Here is a 22,403-nt window from a genome sequence, read left to right on the forward strand (position 1 = left end):
TATTCTTCACAATTCCACGCTGCTGGCCCAGGACCCGCCCACAACCGAATCACATCACATCACTCCGCCGGATCACAAGATGGCGGACAATAATCATTAACAAATGGATATGTTGATAACGACTAAAAGACTAAATATCAAGCGATTCTGTCACGGCGAATGTCTTAGTCTCTTACACAATGTTGGATTGTGTAATCTATGGGTCATGAATCATTGTGTAACAAAAGAAAAATCGCGGATTGATTGATTGATTATTGCTATTTCTTTTTCAATTTATTTTTCCTTCCCTCTGACTGCAGCGCTGGCTCTAGTCTCCACCCACCCACACCCCCCCCCCCCCCCCACACACACACACACACACACACACACACATACACACACACACACACGTACACATTCACATTCACACACACACACACACACACACACATACACACACACACACACACACACACTCCTGTCTGCAACAGCGGGGGAAAGTCAGACTGAGAGAGGAGCAGCTGAGTGCTGCGCTGTTTTAAGTGAGCATGGTCTATTGAATTGATTGATTGGTTGATTGCTAATTTTATTACTGTACGCCTGGTTTCCAACTGGTTAAGTTTAGGCTAAAAAAATAAATAAAAAAATAGGGCAAAGAAAACTTTTTTTTCCTATAGGGCAAAGAAAACTCTTTAATTTGGTTTACCTACTTTCTATAGGTTGTTTGCAGGTGACGTCATTCGCTCTAGTGGAATGTTGTTGGGGGGCAGGAAGTGATTTGCATATAACGAAGATACTCATAGTCAGTGAGACTCTCTGATTAAAATGCCAAAGTTTTGCGCGGTTTACGGCTGTACCAACCGATCGAATCGGGAAAAAAACAAGGGGTACTTTCGAGTCCCGAAAGTGGTTATACATAAAGGGGAGAAGTTTAAAAAAGTCACAGAAAAACGGCGGCAGGCGTGGATCAGAAATCTCCGGTTGAGGTCTGGAGGAGCCGAATCAGACAACGCGCGTATATGCAGTGACCACTTTGTGTAAGGTAAGGCAGTAATTTAGCTACTTACATAGCTGGATAAAACTGACAAAAATACAGACCAGGAGGCAATATTGCTGGAAACATATAGCTAACGTTACATCTGTGATATCACCCTGTGTGTTTGTGTTTCGCAGCTAGATAGCTGACGCTATCTTCCGGTGTCTTTGTTTTTAAGCAATGCTAACATTAGCTAGCTATCACGGCCAATGGTTTTCAACGATCTCTTAGGACCGAAACTACTGTTATCCCTCTTTGCTGTCATTGTTGGGTGTTTATCACTTTGCTATTTATTTTATTCAGGCTGCCCGAGTGCTGCCAACGATGTAGACTCTCCAGACTGGGCTCCTACAGTTAACCTTGGTTACCAGCAAGGTAAACCAACGACAGAGGCATCATGTCAACGTGAGGAAAGGTTGAGGTCCAGAAAAGCAGATGAGACCTGCACCGATGCAGCAGAGGCATTGCTGGACCTCGGTGAGGGCTCACAGAGCCCAGCATCGGAATACCACAAAGGTAAATTAAATATAATGCATGGAGGAGCTTTCATGTAGCCAATGTTACATTAAGTATTTTGACAACTATGTATGTCACTTGTTTACATCATATGTGTGGGAGAGAGACAGACAGAAGGGGGAGAGGGTGGGAGAGAGACAGACAGAGAGAGAGTGTGTGTGGGAGAGAGACAGACAGAAGGGGCAGAGTGTGGGAGAGAGACAGACAGACAGTGTGTGTGGGAGAGAGACAGACAGAGAGAGTGTGTGTGGGAGAGAGACAAACAGACAGAGAGACAGTGTGTGTGGGAGAGAGAGAGACAGAGTGTGTGTGAGAGAGACAGACAGAAAGGGGGAGAGACAGAGTGTGTGACAGAGTGTGTGTGGGAGAGAGACAGACAAGAGTAAATTAAATGTATTTTGACAACTATGTATGTCACTTGTTTACATCATAATTTAACAAATAATTACCACCACCTTTATACAATTTGTAAATTATATAACTAAACTATCTTTTCCCCTCTTATCCCCTTTGCCAAATATATTCTATGTAGATGCAGGCTGCCAGACAGACCTGACTATGGAGGATCTTGAGAAGATGGAGGATGTTCTGAATCACTCCGTAGTGGAGCTGAGTGACCTCAGGAAAAAAGTACTGGACAGGGAATTTAGTCCAGATGCTTTTCAGAACAACGAAGAGAAGACTAAATTTTACACAGGATTGCCCAATTTCTTAGTTTTGATGCAAGTGTTTCAGCTATGTGAGCCACACATCAACTATAGCTCTTTGTCGGCGCTCTCCAAATTTAAACAGTTCATGTTGGTCTTAATTCGGTTGAGACTAAACCTTCCACTCCAAGATTTGGCCTTCAGGTTCAATGTTTCCTGTTCCACTGTTTCTCGAATTTGGCACAAGATAATTGGCATACTTCATGAAAGATTAGAGTTTATAATAGAGTGGCCAGAGCGAGAGGTGCTGCAAGCTACAATGCCAATGTCATTCAGGCAAGCATTTGGGTGTAAGGTTGCCGTAATAGTGGACTGTTTTGAAGTTTTCCTTGAACGGCCATCTAATTTGCTGGCAAGAGCACAAACTTGGTCCAATTATAAACACCATAACACAGTTAAATTTCTCATTGGCATTGCTCCTCAAGGATATGTCACATACATCTCTCGTGCTTGGGGAGGGAGAGTGAGTGACAAGCAGATAACTGAAGAGAGTAGCCTTCTAAATAATTTGTTACCCGGAGACATTGTTCTGGCAGACCGTGGGTTTACTATCGGGGATAGTGTGGGGTTTTACTGTGCTTCATTGAAGATGCCTGCTTTCACAAAAGGGAAGAGCCAGCTATCTGCATATGAAGTTGAGCAAACAAGAAAACTCGCTAATGTGCGTATTCACGTGGAAAGGGTCATAGGATTAGTGAGAAGAAAGTACCAAATTCTGCAGAGTACCCTCCCCGTTGAACACATGGCTGTAAAAACAGGCGAGTCACTGGCGCTGATTGATAAGATTGGAGTCATTTGCTGTGCATTATCCAATCTTTCGGACTCTGTTGTCCCACTGGAGTAAGCAATATTCTATTCATCTAAAGGTCAAATAGGAAAATAAGATGCATGTCCTGCATAGTTTTGCATTGAATGATTTGAGGTAGATTTGATTATAAATAATGGGTCGATGTTTTCTCAGACCTCCACTAACGGGTGCATAGTTCTAGCCCGGACTACAAATAGTTTAATGATAATATTGAATAATAATATTTCAAATATATGTATATGTCTCCCTCTACCTGTCTGTCATTATTATTTTATTGAAATAAAAATGTATTAATTTCATTCAATTAATCTTTGTCATTTTTAAATCAGTTCTAATTAGATTTGAATGGTTGTTTGTAGTTAAACTGTTTGAATCCGTTATTAAATTATCTTTGTCTTGAGAAAATCATATTCATTGTCTATGTAGTCACAATGAAAATACTGGGTGCTTGTAGTAGGATGTAGCTTACACCTGGAAAAAATTGTCCAACTTGGTCGCTTTCTTTCTTCACAACATGTGACCATTTCATGTAGTAGTTTTCAGAGGAAACGGCCTAGGGGAAACCGAGGCACAACATGGAAATGTAACCCCTCTTCCCAGCTCCCAAGAACCACCAGCAACAAGTGATGTGAAGCCCTTTAGAAGGTTTATTTTGATCAGGGTGGTTAACAACAAAAATATAACAACCTAGGAATAATTACACAAACAAAAGAAACAATTAATTAACCTAAACTACCTATATATTTCAGATATCAATTTGTTTTATTTGTGCCTATATAACTAAAGCTATAAGATTTTGACCTGTTGTGATATTCATGTTCTATAAACTACCATTTATTTACAATTTATTACAGGAATATGCACAGATTAAAGAAACATTTCAAACATGATTTGGTTCACTTTGTGAAGTGCTGTCCCAACACTTCAGGAAGAACACAGTGTCTGAAGAACTCTTGAACTTTGGGAATGACATTGACCCAGAGTTCCGCATCAGGCAAAATCCTCTCTACAAAGATGTCATTTGTGTTCCACACTACAAAGTCACAATAGTCAGCACCCACAATGTGGAGCTGAGCCTGTACTTGGTAGTAGTACGCGTGCTTCCTGTCCAGTTTCACATCGTCCCCATCGAAGATGAGACAGAAGCCCTGGTCTCCAGCACACAGGCGTAGATTGGCCTCCTCCTGTTTGCTGTGTGGGCACTAAAAGTTCACAATGAAAATAGTCACTTCTTCTGCATAGTATCTCCTTTTCAAATGTTCAGCTTCAAGATCTGTTAATTTCTCTCATGCACCACGTGATGTTTCTATGTCTTTACAACATGTAGGAACATAAACTGTGCATTGAATTACAAAGTACTAGGTTACTCTTCTCACAAATCCCAGTTCCATTAGTCACAATGCCAATACACCTGCTCTACTGTGTTATTGAGGACGTCAAAACATGAATGGTAAATGCATATCCAAATCCATACTGAAGAAATAGCTGGTACCTTTATCTCACAAACCCCAGTTCCATGACAGGCGCATGTGACAATTCCATCTGGTGAGGCTCCCATGTATGGCCACTTCTGATTCAGCCAAAGTCCACTGTCCATGCAGGAGAAACCCTCATGGTCCACACTTTGCAGTTGTTCATACTGTCTTCTGGCTGTTGCCTCATTTTTACATCCATACCTGTAATGCATACAAGTAGCAATAGGAAGAGAGAGTTGTACAACCATAATTAGTAACTGATTTACTAAATGTGATGTAGGTCAGCATTTATAGGGACAATTGTAGTGCACTGGTTTACATCATCCTACTCCAGACCTCAAAGATTAAACATACTTCTAGCCAGCCCTAACCTATGTGTCATAATAGGTCAATTGCAGATGTCCTTGTCTTGCAATTACTTTCCCCTAATAAATACCTCGTTGCAGCTGTAGAGAGCTTGTGTGCCTCTGGGTAGCATATGGACTTGACCAAGGACTTTGACGGCTGTGAAATACTTGTGTGTAGAACCTGCTTCAGTTTAGAGGCTGTTACCCTTCCTGCTCTTTGGCGGAACCAGATTGTTGATGAGCTCTGGTTTCTGGTCTCCTCCTCTACTGCCTGTACCTGTGACTGTGTTAGCTCTTCCAGTCTGAAATCCTGGCATGCTTTCTGCAACTCTGTTGGAGGTAGCTGCAGTGTCTCTGGTGTCCTATATGCAGTTAGTAGTTTAGGTAGCTTGCTCACAGACTTTGGGACAAATTCTCTGCAATATGGTGACCTGGACATCAGTGCAGCACTTTTTGGGGAGTTTAGGTGTAAAGCCTTGAAAAACTGACTATAAGTTTCTGATCCTTGCTTCACTCTTGGACACTGGACTGTGGAACTCTCAGGTGTTTGTTTCTCTATAAGACAGATATTGCACAGCTTTAAAGTGAAACTTGGAACATATTATTGCACAGGTATTTTGCATTCAGTACTGTACACCTCTGCTCACCTGTCCCTGCAATGGCATGATCTAGTTTTTGCTTCTTAGATTTTGCAGATGAAAAGTCTATCATCGCAACTGGAGCGGCAGGAATCTGAAAGCGCGAGAGGCATAGAGAATATAAACGTTTTAAATGTACCCCTACATACAGCTCACACTGAAACAAAAGTAAATTACGTGCATTTGATTACCTTTTTGACATGTGATGGCATTAACCACTTGCACTTTTCCATGGTGCAGGACTCAGTCTCTCTCATTTTAACACCCACTTCAATGGCGAACAGAACTGCTCCAACATGCGAGCAGGATTCTGACAATCTGTTGGTAGATTTGTAGATCTGGTATGTCATAAATGTCTAGCGATGCAACAGTACAGTAACTGTCTACCTGTATGTCATGATGAATTGAAAATGGGGGACCCTGATGTAAACAAGACGAAAGTCTGGCCACCATCAGAGTGACACCTTCATGGCATCTAGTTAGCATCATTTTACAACAGCGATATGTAGTTAAACATGCCTTGCATTATTATGATGACTTACCCAGCCATACAATCACAATGTGCTGTGACAACTTCTCCATTTCGTTTTGCCACGATCCACGTTTTTAGCGGTGTTGCACCAGACCTCTGAGAATGGTTGACCTAGTGGCAAGGTAGAAAATAGTAGCTAGCGTTTAGCGCATAGCCTGACTGACGCCAGTATCCATGTACATTAGAGTTGAAATAGCAATATAAAAGAGTGATTCTCAAGTAGATTTACTCACCCGCGCAAAAACAAGACGACAGTCATTCAATGCTGCCTTTGATCCGAGGTCATTTACCCAACCACACACCAAATAGTTATAAGCCTCCAGACTCTTGTATGCCTTCATCTGGCTAGCCGTGTAGTAGGAGGTCTGGAGGACGAGGTAATTGGTTATATCAATCGCCTCAACGCCAGGCAAATCGGTCAAGACGCGAGAAAAATCGATTTTCCTCAGCGTGTACGGATCATATCCAATATGTTTTGATATTTTCTGATGATACCTAGTGCGTGTAGGCTCATCCAACGCTTTAGCGTATTGACTTTCCATTGTTTTGAATCACTGTTCTTGACTTCCTGCCCCCCAGGTGAGTTTCGCGCGTCATCAAAATCACGTGACTGCAAACAAGCTATAGAAGCATCTAAGAATGAAGTTATATAGAAAGTAGGTCTGCATCCCCTTAACAATTGTGTGTATTGAGCCGTACTGTATTGTACCCATTCTGCATCTGGTAATAAAATGTTCAATCAATCATTCCAATAATACACAGTTGGATGTGTTAGTTGGTTGGATGCACTTCCGAGCTGCTTCCACATGAGGCAACTTCTCTCAATCATTCCAATAATACACAGTTGAATGTGTTAGTTGGTTGGATGCACTTCCGAGCTGCTTCCACATGAGGCAACTTCTCTCAATCATTCCAATAATACACAGTTGGATGTGTTAGTTGGTTGGATGCACTTCCGAGCTGCTTCCACATGGAGGCAAATTGTCTTTTTTGTAGTTGTGGGAACAACTTTTTCTGGCGGATGGTTTTTTCAATAAATCTTCGATTAATGTGTGTTTATTGTATAGCAATAAGGTTGGATGAATGTGGCAGTTGTATAAAAGCTTTACACCACTTGCAGTCGTGATTTGTGAACAATAAACCATGCCTAGGGGGGTCTAACGACCACCCCTAGGCATGGTTTATCATTAGATCTGTCATCAGAGAAGAAAAGATGACACTCGTTTACTGTCCTACAGACGACACGGTTGCAGACGCTATGACCAAGCCTGTCTCCAAACTGAAATTGAAAAGATTTGCAGGGGTCATGTTTGGTGTGTAAAATATTGCCTGTTATGTAATATTGACTGCCATGTTCTTTTGATGTTTTGAACTGTATTTTTTTCTTAGAAAAGTTGTACAGTACATGGCCGCCTAGTTATAGTTGAAAGTGGGGGTGCAAGCTTTTTTTTTAATCTTTTTTACCCTTTTATTTTAAATTTTTTTCCCCAAGGGGTGGTTTGGAGGGGGTCCGGCACGACCCCCTCCACGGTAGATTTTTTTTTACATTTAATGAACACCTGTATGTGCAATTTCCTGCAATATAGAGCCTTCAATCTTGACCAAAATAAAGCTGCTCTTTTCACTATAAAACTCAGTTTATATACATGATAGCTATAATAATAATAACTTTCCCCGAGTGAATCCACAGTCACTTGCTCCTCATGGGAAACCAACCTAGATTTACCCTGAAGGACTGGTTCTGCCCGAACCGTTCGTTATACAAGTATCACAGAGACATTACAAAGGTGCTCACAGTTGCACGAGGGGTTCGGACAGAGATACGGGATGGTTTGAAAGCTCGGCGTTGCTAATAAATATTTTAAATATTTTTTTATAAACTGCTCAAAACGGCATTATTTCCGCCGTTAGGTGATCACAGCGCAGGCGCACCAGGCAACCCAACGCCGGAAACGGTGCAGTTTTGAGCAGTTTATAAAACATATTTTAAATGTTTATTAGCAATGCCGAGTTCTGTATCATTAGGGGATCCGCTCGGCATCACTCATGCACTGTCCTCGCACACGTGCACGCGCACTGAATAAAGACCACAATGTACCTTTAATCCCAATATTTGTCTGACCACACCCCTATCAGCTCACCTACATAAGCAGGTGTGTGGTCACCTGCTCTCCTCCTTTCTCGCTTTCACCACAAGGAAGTGCCTCGGTAGATCCCCACTTGACGTGATGTGATGGTAGGAGAAGAGTTGGAAAACAAGCGATACGTTGACATCATATCTTTATTTTCTCTCTCACTATATTCGAGAAAATACGGCGATATTGTCTTCGTACTGGAGTGTCTGGAAGATGATGATCATTCTAAAAATCCTCCACCGGTTTTCGTATTGGGAGTTCGCGCCGCTACATGCTTTCCGACTGCAGTCCTTGCTGTGTGCTGGTTGCGGTAAAGGCACAGCTGGACTGTAGGACGCGCCGCTGTTGTGAGAAGCGGTGGGTTTCAGGTTTGGTGAGTTATGTTTTTGCTGGCGAGCTCCACTTGTCTGTTAGTGCTATGGGGGCTAGTTGACAATGTTTATGAAAACCGGCCCCAGACTAGGGTCTTTTGTTCAGCCTCTTAGGCGACGGCGGAAGACCTTGGTCTGAAGCCCATTATAATTAACTAGTGGGCCACGACCAATAACACTGGTGATCCCTGTGTTTCTGGACGAGTGGTTGTTTCTCTGTCACCGTGAGGCCCCTTCTTTCATAATACAAATGAGAGTATTCCCTCACGAGGAAATATGGGCATGGATGTTCGTTAGCGGAAGATCTGTGTTCAAGTCAGCTACAGGCCAGTTGGGTATTGTGCTGGCTCCGTCGGGTGTTGGTAAAATCACCGTTGTAAAACTGTGTTAACATCTTGTTTCTCTTCTCTCTTAAACAGTGAGGAGGGTTTCAGAACGGCGGCCTGTCTGAGTGATTGTTATATTATTGTGTACAAGTTCAGGTGATAGCTGCTTAGCTTACGTGCTAGTGGTGGCCTACTGTTAGCCAGTCAGCTGTTAGCTGCGGCGCTAGCCTGTTGTGATCACTAGGCTAGGAAACGTTAGCTTGCGTGCTAGTTATGGCCTACCTAGGCTAGGCTAGGAAACGTTAGCTGCGAGTTATGTGTGAATTGTCTTGTCACTGGTATTTAGCTTCTCCATGCAAATCGGGTTGTTTGTTACAGATGTGAAAATGATCTGGTTTGTTGTGTTGAGAAACATCATGTGTGTTTATGTACTGTGTACTCACAACTAAGGGGGTTAAACTAACCTATAAAGCTATGCTTAGTGACATATGAGTAAAGAATGATTCTTTTCTCAGCCTGTAATGACAATGAACAGTGTGTTCACATATTAACAGGTTTACCTGTTCAACTGGCCGTATTAAGGGTAAAGTAGGAGGGTTGTGTTTTCCCCCCGGTTCCCTGGGGACTTCTTCATCCTCCTCTCAGACATGTTGTTACACTACATTGTTTCACTGTGTGGTAGGGATACGATGTAACCCTTAGCTTGATTGCTGAGGTTGTGCTAAAAACTGCTTGAGAAACTTTATTTTCCTAAAAGAAAAAAAAAAGAAAAATTGTTTGGTCGCTTCTCGTGTGTGCTTAGCAAGGCCTGTGGCCGATACTAATCGAGGATTATGTATTCTCTCATTATGAAAAATGGCGTTCCTCTGTAGAGTGTTTTTGCCATTTTTTATAGGTGATGATGGGTTGTGTGTGTCATGTGACCTACAACTGGGTTGGGCTGGCCACAGAAGCACATGTGTAAGTTTGGTACCGGGGCCAAACTTAAAAGTTTGGAGAGCCCTCTCTGTTCTGTGTTTTTTCCTTAGTAAAAATCAGATAGCAGGTTAGCACATGCGCTGTGTGAAGCTGTTAGACGCTTCATGGAGCTGACTATGACTGTGTCATACTCTCTTTTTGTCATTACATCGTATCATGGGTGTGGGGTCGTAAAGGGGTGAACTGGTAACCTTTCCTCCCCCTTGTTTCTGTTGGTCAGGGGTAAACCCACCTGTCCTTCAAGGTTCCTGTCACGTTGCGGTTCGGCACGTTACAGGGTGAGGGGGGGGGGGGGGGGGGGAGGGAGTTTCCTGGTCCTGCGCCCTGGAATATTGGGCGTGTGCACCGCAGAAATTCCCCCGCCATAGAGTACGTCACTGTGCGCGTCTCTGTTGGTAGGACTTCCGTGTGCTGTTCAGGTCCATATGATGGATCTGTTTAAAACGGGGGGTGGTCAGGGCTCCTCCTCACGAAGCTCCTATTCGGGCCTTCTGTGAGTTGGGACTCTCCTTCCATGTGAGGGAGCCTCCTCAGAGTACAGAGCCTCCTCCTCAGATTGATAAGGTGAGTGGAACCTCAAGAAGGAGTCCTACTCTATTGTGTGTGTATTCGATTCAATTCGATTATTGAGTGTGTATGGGTTCAGTGCCTCCTCCCCGGGGAGTCCTGAAACCAGACTTTTACATGGCTCAAGGTGCAATATATTCTTTTCAATCTGTACAGCTCGCGTGGGAAGTCTCTCTGGGGATTTCCGTCTCCTCTCTATGGGAGGGTGGTGGAATGTAAAAATGTAAAAAAAAATTACCCCCGGCCGTGTAGACTGGGATACATACTGTTGGTGCTTCCTTCTTTTCTTTTAAAAAGAGTTGGAGTTAGGAAGTATCACACCCCTCTTGTCGTTCCCCTGGGCGCCTTGGGGATTCAATGACAGGTCTAAATAGCCTGTTCATTGATGTGGTTGTGTCCCGACGCACGCATAGTGCTAGCTCGGGGTGTTCTGTAATCAGGCGACTGACTGGCACGCCTTGGTTGCTTGGGGTTAAAACAGCGTTTTTATAAAGCAACTGGGATGGAGGTTTTTCCTCTTCCGACGACCTGTTTTGGTTGTCGACGGATTCTCGTTCATATCTGGGGGATGATGACGGAATGGATCTGAACATATGTAGAGGGGTCTCACGCCCTGGGGGTGGGCCACCGGGCGCGGTTCGCCCCGAACGTCTGGGTGGCGCCTTCTTTTCATGTTTAAGATCAACACGCATATCTGCCCCTTCTCCTGGAGTAGGCATGTCGGCGTGGTTAGGGCACGGGACTGGTTCTGGTCACGCTGGTCCGGATCAGTTGAACCCGTTGTCCGCCGGGGATGCAGATCTGCTGTTTGGGTACCCTGAGGGACTTGGGCTTTTTTCAGGGGGAAAAATGCCAGGTCGGTCCGGGTGTCACAGGGTTAAGCGCTATGGATATGAATTGAAAATGGGGGACCCTGATGGAAACAGGACTAACGTCTTTCTCAGGTCTGCATCCCCTTAACAATTGTATGTATTGAGCCGTACTGTATTGTACCCATTCTGCAATCTGTTAAATAAAGTTTTCATTCATTCATTCATTCATGGAGACCCTGGTTGGGTACATTTTTTACTCAGCACTGTCGTAATGGCTTACGGCCATGCCAACCTGTACACGCTCGATCTCGTCAGATCTCGGCCGCTACACAGGTTGGTCCTGGTTAGTACTTGGTTGGGAGACCGCCTGGGAATACCAAGTACGGTGTGCTTGGGGCTGGTTCTCCATTCTTTTCGCTCCTCTCTCACGCATGGCGAAGAGGGGCCTGTTGGGGTGGTCTTTGACCTCCTCTGGTGACCCTGTGCTTCCCGTATCGCCGGGCCCGGTCCGAAGTAATGTTTCATCGACCCGTAGGCCTGGGTTAACCCTTTTTTGGAAACTGAAACACTTGTACTGCGGTATAGCCGGTGTATACCCACAGGTGTGTTTTGGAGTTTTTTCTTGAGGGGTTATAGGAACAACCACCGCATTGGGTAACACCAAGGTGGTTGATTCCCTGGTGTGTTGGAGCAGTGTCAACTCCCGGGTTCACCGGTTGAGGGTGCCCCTGCACGTTCATGACGTCTGCCAATCGTGTCAGCCTTCTCTGCCTCGACCCCTCTGGGTGGGTTTTTTTTAAATGGAGGCTTGGTCATGCAACAACGCCAGCATACGCCCCTTCCGCCGGGGCGGCTGTGTTCAGCTGTCCCCTCTGGCGCCTGTCTCGTCCGCAGTCTCCAGGCTAGGGTTAACAGCCTGTTGCCTGGTTTTTCCCCGGTGCGCTGCCTGCTTCCGTTGGTTAACCTTTTTTGTGTGCTTACGGCCATGCTGACTGCCTGTTCTGCAGGGTCAGTGTGCCAGGCGGTGTACTATTGGGGGGACAGGGCCCGCTCGGCTGAGGGGCCTTTGTCCGAATACGCTGGCGATGTGGGGGGCGGGGTCACTAAGTGCCCACCTGGTGGGGTCTTGATGCTGGCATCATGGACTTCTCCGGGCCCCCATTCCATGGGGTCCAGTCCCTTTGGTGGGTCTGGGCCTTCCTTCGCGCTCCGCTGCTACGGCCTTGCCACGGGGTTGGGTTTGCCCTTGACCCCGTGATTCTGGGGGCAGTAACGAGGTTGTTCCCTCCGTTCGTTCCCGGGTGGCATGCGGGTTGTGCGTGTGTGTAGTCGTGGGGTCAGGCCACGGCTGCTCACCCTGTGTGTTGAGTTGCTTGAGTGCCTCTTCGCACGGTCGGGTCCGTCGCCCTTCCGGGAAACCTCTAATAGGGGGGGTGCCCTCCATTAGGGGGGGTCGGGGGGGCTCGGCCCTCCCTGTTCTGATGGTCGTGGGGGGCTTTCAGCGGGGTGTATTTGTCGGCCGGTGGCTCCGCTCGGCCTCCCTATGTGCATGAGTGATGCCGAGCGGATCCCCTAATGATACAGAACGTTAGGTTATGACTATAACCAAGTTCTGTTAATTAGGGGTGACGCTCGGCATCCGACGCCGCTGCAGCCCTTGACCTCACCTTGTGGTGAAAGCTTGGTAAGGAGGAGAGCAGGTGACCACACACCTGCTTATGTAGGTGAGCTGATAGGGGTGTGGTCAGACAAATATTGGGATTAAAGGTACATTGTGGTCTTTATTCAGTGCGCGTGCACGTGTGCGAGGACAGTGCATGAGTGATGCCGAGCGTCACCCCTAATTAACAGAACTTGGTTATAGTCATAACCTAACGCTTTCAAACCATCCCGTATCTCTTTCCGAAACCCTCGTGCAACTGTGAGCACCTTTGAGATGTCTCTGTGATTCTTGTAGAACGAACGGTTCGGCCAGAACCAGTCCTTCAGGGTAAATCTAGGTTGGTTTCCCATTGAGGAGCAAGTGACTGTGGATTCACTCGGTGCAGCGCGGAGGCTCACCATACGAGAAATATTCAGTTTCAATCTGTTTGCGCATTTAGTATACAGTCACAGTGTTCGACTTACGTGATGATTTGCTCCATTTTGATGTAAACGCCGAAGAATAATCCTCACAATGTTATCCAATATCCAGCCTGAATTTTTTTTCATTTAAACGACAAACGACGAGGCATTCGAAAAAGCCGCCTCCCCCAACATGTCGTATACGTCATGCCGAGGAACCGCGGCCCGTGGGCACTGGATCAAACCATTAAATGTGGGGGGTCACACAATCTTTGGAAACTTAAAAACGTGCTATTAAGTGTCATTGCGTATTATTAATTTGATTGAAATTACGTAGTTATGGTTAGATTTATATTATGGGGGGTGGAGATATATCATATTTTTCATATGATCAAAAAGTGGGGGAGCAAAACCAGACGTTTGCCCCCCCATGTTCAATAGTGGTAGAGCAGATGCTTCGAGTGCTCTATTGCGCAGGCGTCTATGGTACAGTATACACGTCATTGATAAGTGGGAGTGTTAAGTGTAAGTGTTAATATGATTGTATGTAACTGCCCTTTAACTGTTCCACAAGAGGGCGCTATAGGTGTAAGGAGACGCAGCTATTGTAGCTGACGTCATGTATCACATATAAGGGAATGTTCCCTCCCCTTCTATCTCTTACTGTCTCTCTCTCTCTAGCTCTCACAGAGAGCAGGTCTCGTGGTGGAAATGTACACTGAAAAAAAAAGTTCGTTGGATTTACTTGATTTTTTTTTTTTCTCCATTTTTCTCCATTTTCCTCCGATTTTCTCCCATCCCAATGTTAGTCGTATGCCAATTCCCAATCCCTTCCTGGTCGCTGCGCACTTACCCCCCACAGTCAGATCATCTGGGAGAGTGGAGGCTATCACGTGCTTCCTCCGACACATGTCCAGCCAATCAACCGCTTCTTTTCACCTGGCAGCGCGGATCCTCCCTGAGAGGGCATAGCGTGTGGAAGGATCACACTATCCCACTCAGGTCCTATCCGCGCTTAGCAGGCGCCCCGACCGAACTGTAGGAGTCGCTGTTTACAACGACCCGGACCCACCCCGCCAGCTTCTCCCACCCTCTAATACAGCCAATTGTATTAGTGTGAACGGCCAGCCAAGCTGGTGACAACCCCGGAGCTGTGAGCTGGATTCGGGGTTGGTGACGAACGCAATCTCCGCTACGCCACCTAGCCGCTCTGGATTTACTTGATTTTAATGTGTACATTGGTTCCACATGATCAGAATATGTCCAACTGACATACTTTTCCTCATTCTCCTCACTTACTTATTGCTTGTGAACCCAACATATTTCATTCACATTAAGATTACTTAAAATAAACATGTTGATTCAACATATTTGTCGTTACAGTAAACACAATTTAATTGTGTAATGTTAACATACTTTAATGATGTTCAGGGTACTTGATTTTCAACACTAACTCCAACTTGATTTCTTAATGTAAATCTAACTTGATTTGTTCAAGTTAACACAACTTGATTTCTTAATGTAAATCTAACTTGATTTGTTCAAGTTAACATAACTTGATTTCTTAATGTAAATCTAACTTGATTTGTTCAAGTGCACAAAATCTTACATGTTTTTGCATTGACAAAAAAAGGCAAAGGGTCAGAGTTCTGTACCAAAAATGTTAAACATTTTATTGAACAGGTAAACAACAGCAGTGGATAGTAGTCAATATAATAATAGATAGTCAATGTTTCTAAAACTGTTCAGGACCTAAAATGGGTGGCAGTTGTATGTTTTGTTTTAATTCTCTTTTAATTTAGTTGTTTAAGAACTCCTGGTACGTTAGTGTGATAGAAATGTGTGTGTATTTTGCGTATGTGTCTTGGTGTTATACAAATGTGTGTGTATGTTGTGTGTATGTGTCTTGGTGTGTTTGAAGCTCTGCAATGTAGTTTTGGGAACAAAAACATGACCTGTAGAATAATGTTTCAGTGGTTCTCTATAAAGTGCATATGCTCACTGTAGATTTAAAAGGCAAATACAAAATACTGTGAACTGTTACCACAAACAAATGAAAATAAGTGGGAAAACTACTGTTGATACACATCTGGTGTAAGATTAAGTAATGGATGAAGAGAAATACAAAATACAACAAGTAAACCCTGCGTCGACAGCATATAAATACTGCTGGGAATGTAACAGAAACTATCAAGTAAGTCCAAGCTTTTGCATCACTACAGATTAAGGCATTCTTTAACAGCATCATAACACATTAAAACACATTTTGCTGGTTAGTGTTTGTCCTTGTATTTAAAGATATATCCATTAATTATGAATTGATAGCACTATACATTTCCATAATGTTTTGAATTGTTAGTGCAGTAGATATTTTTATTATAATTATAGATCAGAGCTTTAATAATATAACTAATGGGCTTGATTTTTTCACTCTGTGCTCAGTGATGCACAGTGATCAGACGATATGCATCACTGTGCCTCACTGCATCACTGAGCACAGAGTGACGGTTACCATCTTCCTGGACTTTTACTTTTAAAACAACATTGTCAATATTACACTTACAATACACTTAATGTAGCTCTCTATTTTTTACTGTATTTATATTAGCATGTACATACAATGTGAATCCCGGACCGTATTTTATTTTATTCTTAGGCAATTTTTTGTTCTTATTTGTGATTTGTTTTGTCTACCTAAATGTTTACTGTGAGCAATTTGTAGTGCCAAATTTCCCTCTGGATGATTAAAGTATTTCTATTCTATTCTATTTATGTTACAGGGTTAGGTGCTGGGAATGTGGAGATGTAAGGGGTGCACAGAAACTGTATCAAGTAGGTTCAAGCTTTTGCATCACTACAGGTTAAGGCATCCACTATTTGGAAGTAGTTCTCCCTTTCCATGTACGTATATACCTGCACTGCCCATGTACATTTAAGACGTGGAATGCCCTTATTGTCCACCACAATAAAACCCATTCCACTGGGGTCACTCAGAAAGAGAAGGTAATATTCAGTTGCAGCCTTTGTGCTTGCAGGGATTTACAATCAAAATACAACTCCCAAACGTTCCTGTAAACATGTTGTGACCTGTGTATTTACCACGTCTCCCAGTCACACAAGTCACACAAGTATCCCAGTCACACAAGTCTCCAAGTCGCACAAGTCACACGAGTCTCCCAGTCACACAAGTCTCCAAGTCACACAAGTCACACAAGTCACACAAGTCTCCAAGTCACACAAGTCTCCAAGTCACACAAGTCTCCCAGTCACACAAGTCTCCCAGTCACACAAGTCTCCAAGTCACACAAGTCACATGAGTCTCCCAGTCACACAAGTCTCCAAGTCACACAAGTCACACGAGTCTCCAAGTCACACAAGTCACACGAGTCTCTAAGTCACACAAGTCTCCCAGTCACACAAGTGACTTGGAGACTTGTGTGACTGGGAGACTTGTGTGACTTGTGTGACTGGGAGACGTGGTAAATACACAGGTCACAACATGTTTACAGGAACGTTTGGGAGTTGTATTTGGTATATTTCCTGACTGTAGTGAACTAGGCTATGTCTGCCCCACTTCCAGTGATGAAGCTAAGCTAGGCTAACGGTCCAGGCGTTCCCTAAGCCCAATGCATGCAGAGAGACGAAAAAGGTATGTATCTTCTTGTCCAACTCCAGGGAATATGTTAAATAAGCAAATTTCCCAAAATGTTGGAGTTTTCCTTTAAGATGCCTCGGCGGCGCATAGAACAAGTGGGCCCAATGTCTATCACTGTCTGTCTGTCTCCGTTTGTTTGTCTCCGTCGGTCAACAAGTTTTTAGCTAATTACAATTGTTTTTTAGAGCGAGTGCCTTGTTTGAAAGTTTACCTCCATCCAGTTCCATGAAAATCTTTTGGACTACCTCAAAGGTGTAGCGGAGCTGCGAAGGGTAGCTGAGGTTTAAGGCATACATCAGTCCAAACAGCATGATCTTTAAGAACATAAATCCCCACAGTGGTGTCTTCGATGGCGTCTTCATCCATACCCTGTAGAAAACAGACAAAGGTTAAACAAGGGCTAACACCTTAGTATATTGATTGATTGAAAACCTTTATTTATCCCTGAGGGGAGATTCAGATGTCCATTACAGCATAACAGCAATTTAAAACAGTAAAAACAGTTAATACATAACATTAACGTATTAGTATGTGTTAAAAACAAGATGGACAAATAAATAAGGATAAAAAGAGCTAAAATAGGGCTAAAATAGAGCTATAAGTGGTGAAAAGAAAAATAAACAAGTCCAATCATGATGTTAAATAATTAAATTAATTGGTTACATTCCACAACCCAGCTCCTCCAGTCCACAGCAGTTAGCCCGTCCTGGCCCTGCCTGGTTGTGGAGCCTGATTGCCACCGGCACAAAGGACTGCCCGAAGCGATTTGTGGTATGTCGGGGGGGGGGGGGGGATAAGTCAGTGGCTAAATATGTCTCAGCCCTGACAAACAGACATACAGTGGCATCAATATAAACATATATGTAGCAGCCTGAATATTCTACAAAGTATTCAGTAGTGCTAACTAACTGTTACTTTCCCTGTGTGTGTATAACGTGTGATTTACAGTGTTCCTTTGGATAGACTGACAGTGTTCCGTTGGATAGCTCGCCCAGTCTAACGACGAGGTGAGGTGCTACTCCTCTCCAGATGCAGTATGGATTACTAGCAATAACATTGAGCCTTTGTTTCCCTTTCTGGAGCGGTCTTTGCGTGGGACCGTTGGAGGTTGCCAGCAGGGGGCGGAGTGCAGTGGTGGCAGGTGGAGCAGTGGAGAGAAGCAAGCAACGAGGAAGAGGTGAATCACCTGGAGGTGAGGGGAACAGGAAGTTCTCTTCGACATTGGACTTGGCCGTGAACGGTCGCAGCCACAACGGGAGGTGCTTTGGAATAGCCCCGTTGAAGAAGTCAGTGAAGGGGAGCCCCGCCGGAGCGAGCGACGGGTGATGAGACATACTTGCTAGTGACGGGTTATCCTAGAAGTATCCGTGATAGTGTGTGAGTAAGAGAAACCGAACCCAAGGACTAACGTCTAAGCTAACGAGACTAACGTCTAACGTTATTGGGTTATAGTAGTTACTGTGTGCGGTATAGTAGCATGCCGCTAACGGCTCCGTCTGACTTGAGTAGACTACCGGGCGCGAGGCGCTGAAGAGACCGGTGGTGTAGCCAGCCAGGTTGCGTTAACAGTATAACCGAATAGCAGGAGGGTGCGCCGAGACCCAAAGCTTAGCTGTGTTTAAGGTAGCCAAAGTATTAGCTCGCGCGACGGAAGCAAGCCAGCAACAGCAGCGGTGGACGTTTCCCAGACGGTACAGAGGACGCCTCTTCCCACCAGCAGAGGACGCCATACAGCAAGCTCTGCCCGCTAACCACTGCCTGCTGTTCTCCCAACCTGCTGGCTGTGCTCGCGGATTGCCGACGCCATCTTCTCATCCGGACTAGTGGTGACAAGAGTGGGTCCGCCATCTTGGCTAAGTACTAACAGTACCACGTGTGTATCAACAGCAACGTCCATTGAAGTGAACGCTAATCACCAGTGTCTAAGGGGTACCCCAAACAATTTAAGCCGGCTTAGGTTAGGTTTTCTTTGATAACGTGGGCCCACATTTATTGGTTATTTTTGTTATTGGTTTATTTGACTGTTTGATTCTGAGACTCCCAATGTGTCTACGTTCTATGCCTGGGTTCCCCCAGTACAAGCGGGGTGGTTTAATGTATTGAGCACTCTGTGCCTATGGTGGGAAGAGCTTCCCCTACATTGATAACAAGAGCACCCGGTGCCATATGAGTAAGCATTAACGTTGTAATGTATAATCTGCCCAGGCTTCACTAAACATAGATTTAATTGGGATCATTGTGTGTGTCTCTTTCTTTGAGTTCCATTTGCTATTTTATTCTCTGGGTAAATATTGTGACGGCATGATTATTTAACCCTTACACCCCATTTACAGAATAGCATTTGAAGGGTCTATACAGGTGGTCAAGGAAGGGTACTTAAAGGGAAGCCCAATAATACTATTGAACTGACAGTCATTGGGTGTGGGAGGGCTGTCGGAGGTACTGAGGGAGTGAGGGTGTGTGGGGAGCTACTGCTGACCGCCTTGGAAGGCGAGGGAGACCAGAGTACCAGTCCCCAGGTTAGTAAATCCTGGGCCCCATCCACTCCAGCTGCAAGCCCTCCAGTACGACGTTCCGGGCCAAAGACGGGGGTACTTATAGGTCCAATACTATAGTATCCTACTACCCAGTGTCTGTGTACCACTACTCCCACAAGCAGGGATAATATACCCTTCTACATATACTTTCTGTTACAATTAGTCATGGGTCAGACCTTACTCTGCATGGCCCAATGAGAAAAGAAATAAGCATATTATGTACATACCACATTATTCTCGCACAAGGCTTTCTGGATCTTCACCCATGTAGATACAGTCCCTTCAGGATACACTCTCGTCCAGCATCCACGTCATCACACTGAAAGGAATATTTCTTGATTAGTGTCTTAATTCAGCCATTGTGCTTTATTTTAAAGTCAACTACTGGTTCAAAGTGTTATATGACTACATATTTCTCTGAGAATATAACAGCAGGATTCCTACGATGGTACAAGCCTTGCTGTGAGTAGTGTTGCATGGTATACCAGTATTGAAAAAGTAACGCGGCACTATAGGTTTGAAAGCGGTACTATACCTCATTTTAGAGGAAAGGTTCAAACTGAGACAAAAAGATGCAAATAGTGAAAGGAAAAAGATGAAAAATAAAAGCACTCATGGCCTCCTGTACAATTTGATTGCCCTCTTTACCAATCATTTGTGGTAACAATAAAATTAATTTCCATAGCCTTTCCTCAATTAAAAGAAATCTTAATTCCCCCAAAACAGCCATAATTCATAACTTTACAGGTTTTTCATGACAGTGGGACCAGTTAGCACTTACGTCAGCCATTTGTGCCATTTGTCTTTTGAGATTTTCCCCTAGCTGTCCTCTCCTCTTTTGGAACAGCTTCGTCAGGTTGTCAGAGTGGAGATCAAGCTTAGACAGGAACTTGGACTGAAGTGGCATGGTGGTGATTCTCTTGAATTCAGCATTGATCTGAAAACAGGTAAAAAGCACAGGAATCAGAATAAAATGGTTAGAGGGTAGAAAGCCACTTTTATATATACAGCCGATCAGGAAGGGGGAGATATAGCACAACGAAATATACAATCATATTAGCAGTTTGACAATGGACCCAAGACTTCCACCTTGCCATGAAAGGCTCCACCATTGGTGCATCACGGACGACTTCAAGTCTTCTATGTGCGAAAGTCTTCTCCATCTTCAGTTTCACAACATCTGTTGTTCCTCTTCTTCACATCCAAGAGTAGATCTTTCTGCATGGCCTCCAGACTTTCCTCCGTTTCTGCTGACGGGTATGGTGGGCAGAAGTTAACCTCTGCTCTCTTGGCTTTTTTGACACCAAAGGCTGCACGCTTTCCTGTTGGTTTGTTTCTTCAAGAGTTCACTGTCACCTCTGGGCAGCCCAGTTGTCTCAGCTCTCTGCGGTAGTTACCCAATTTATATTTTAAACTCATCTTCCATGCGCCATATCCAGTGCTGGACCCCTTCTCAGTTAAACATGGATGTGCCTTGATAAGACTCTGTGCTGTTTGTTCCATCTCCCTATCACTGACATAGACTTTATACAGAACAATTTCCTGCACTAAACCATCAAGGATGGCTGACTTCAACTTGGGATCAGGGGTAAGTACAGTGCCATTTTGACTATAAGCTAAATTTGCCTGCTGAAGTATTATTTCAGCATCATAGGGGAACTTAGGCACGTGAAAAACAGCAGGCCAAGAGGACCGTGAGCTCCTAAACTCAATTGATGGCAGTACATCTGGATCCACAGATTCAGGCACTTGAGAAGAAGTAGGCCAAGAGGACCTAACCCTGTAACATAAATCAAGACCATCATTAGTTACATTATTAAAGCTCTGATCTATAATTATAATAAAAAGGTCTACTGCACTAACAATTCAAAACATGGAAATGTACTAGTGCTATTAATTCATAATTAATGGATATAACTTTAAATACAAGGAGACAATTTGACCGTAGACCCCTCTACCATGAACCTGAAACAAACATTAATTTCACTGATCACTGCAGTGTTGAGCTTACTTCTGTTCATCACCGTGACCTATGGGACTTCATTTAGCTAGCTTGTATTTAGACAATAACACAGTGAGCTAGCTAGCTAAGTAACGTTAGGGCCCAGTCACACATTCGCAAAATTATCGCGGGAGAAAATGCGCCTCCCATTAATTTTTCGCACATGTGTGACCGGGCCCATAATTAACCATAACTAGCGTTGGCTAGCTAGCTACCCAGGTACATTAAGCATACGTTAGCTAGAGGCACTAACTAACGTTAGCTAGCTGCACAGGTACATTAAGCATACGTTAGCTAGAGGCACTAACTAATGTTGGCTAGCTACCCAGCTACATTAAGCATACGTTAGCTAGAGGCACTAACTAACGTTAGCTAGCTATCCAGCTACATTAAGCATACGTTAGCTAGAGGCACTAACTAACGTTAGCTAGCTACCCAGCTACATTAAGCATGCGTTAGCTAGAGGCACTGACTAACGTTAGCTAGCTACCCAGCTACATTAAGCATACGTTAGCTAGAGGCACTGACTAACGTTAGCTAGCTACCCAGCTACATTAAGCATACGTTAGCTAGAGGCACTGACTAACGTTAGCTAGCTGCCCGGCTACATTAAGCATACGTTAGCTAGAGGCACTGACTAACGTTAGCAAGATGCCTGGCTACATTAAGCATGCGTTAGCTAGAGGCACTAACTAACATTAGCTAGCTCCCTGGCTACATTAAGCATGCGTAACTGGACCTGCACAAGTAACTGGACCCAGGCATAATGAACCTCAAACTAGCTAACGTTAGTAGCCCCTTTATACAGACAGAGCATAATGAAACAACGTTAGCCAAGTTAGCATTGACAAGAAACACCAAGACTTTTGAAATGGTTAAGTTACATACTGTATGAAAACAGCAATATAACGTTAGAGG

General features: G+C 44.2%; 1 long non-coding RNA gene across 1 annotated transcript; it reads left to right on the top strand.

Moving 5' to 3' along the window:
* The first annotated feature begins 1,402 nt into the window (after positions 1-1,402).
* Positions 1,403-3,345, top strand: LOC311224394. Its single transcript, XR_014619440.1, has 2 exons — positions 1,403-1,531; positions 2,064-3,345. It is a non-coding gene; the product is annotated as an uncharacterized lncRNA (long non-coding RNA).
* Positions 3,346-22,403: the final 19,058 nt, after the last annotated feature.

Source organism: Notolepis coatsorum (genome assembly GCF_963971535.1).
Source record: "Notolepis coatsorum genome assembly, chromosome: 2".
Lineage (NCBI taxonomy): Eukaryota > Metazoa > Chordata > Actinopteri > Aulopiformes > Paralepididae > Notolepis > Notolepis coatsorum.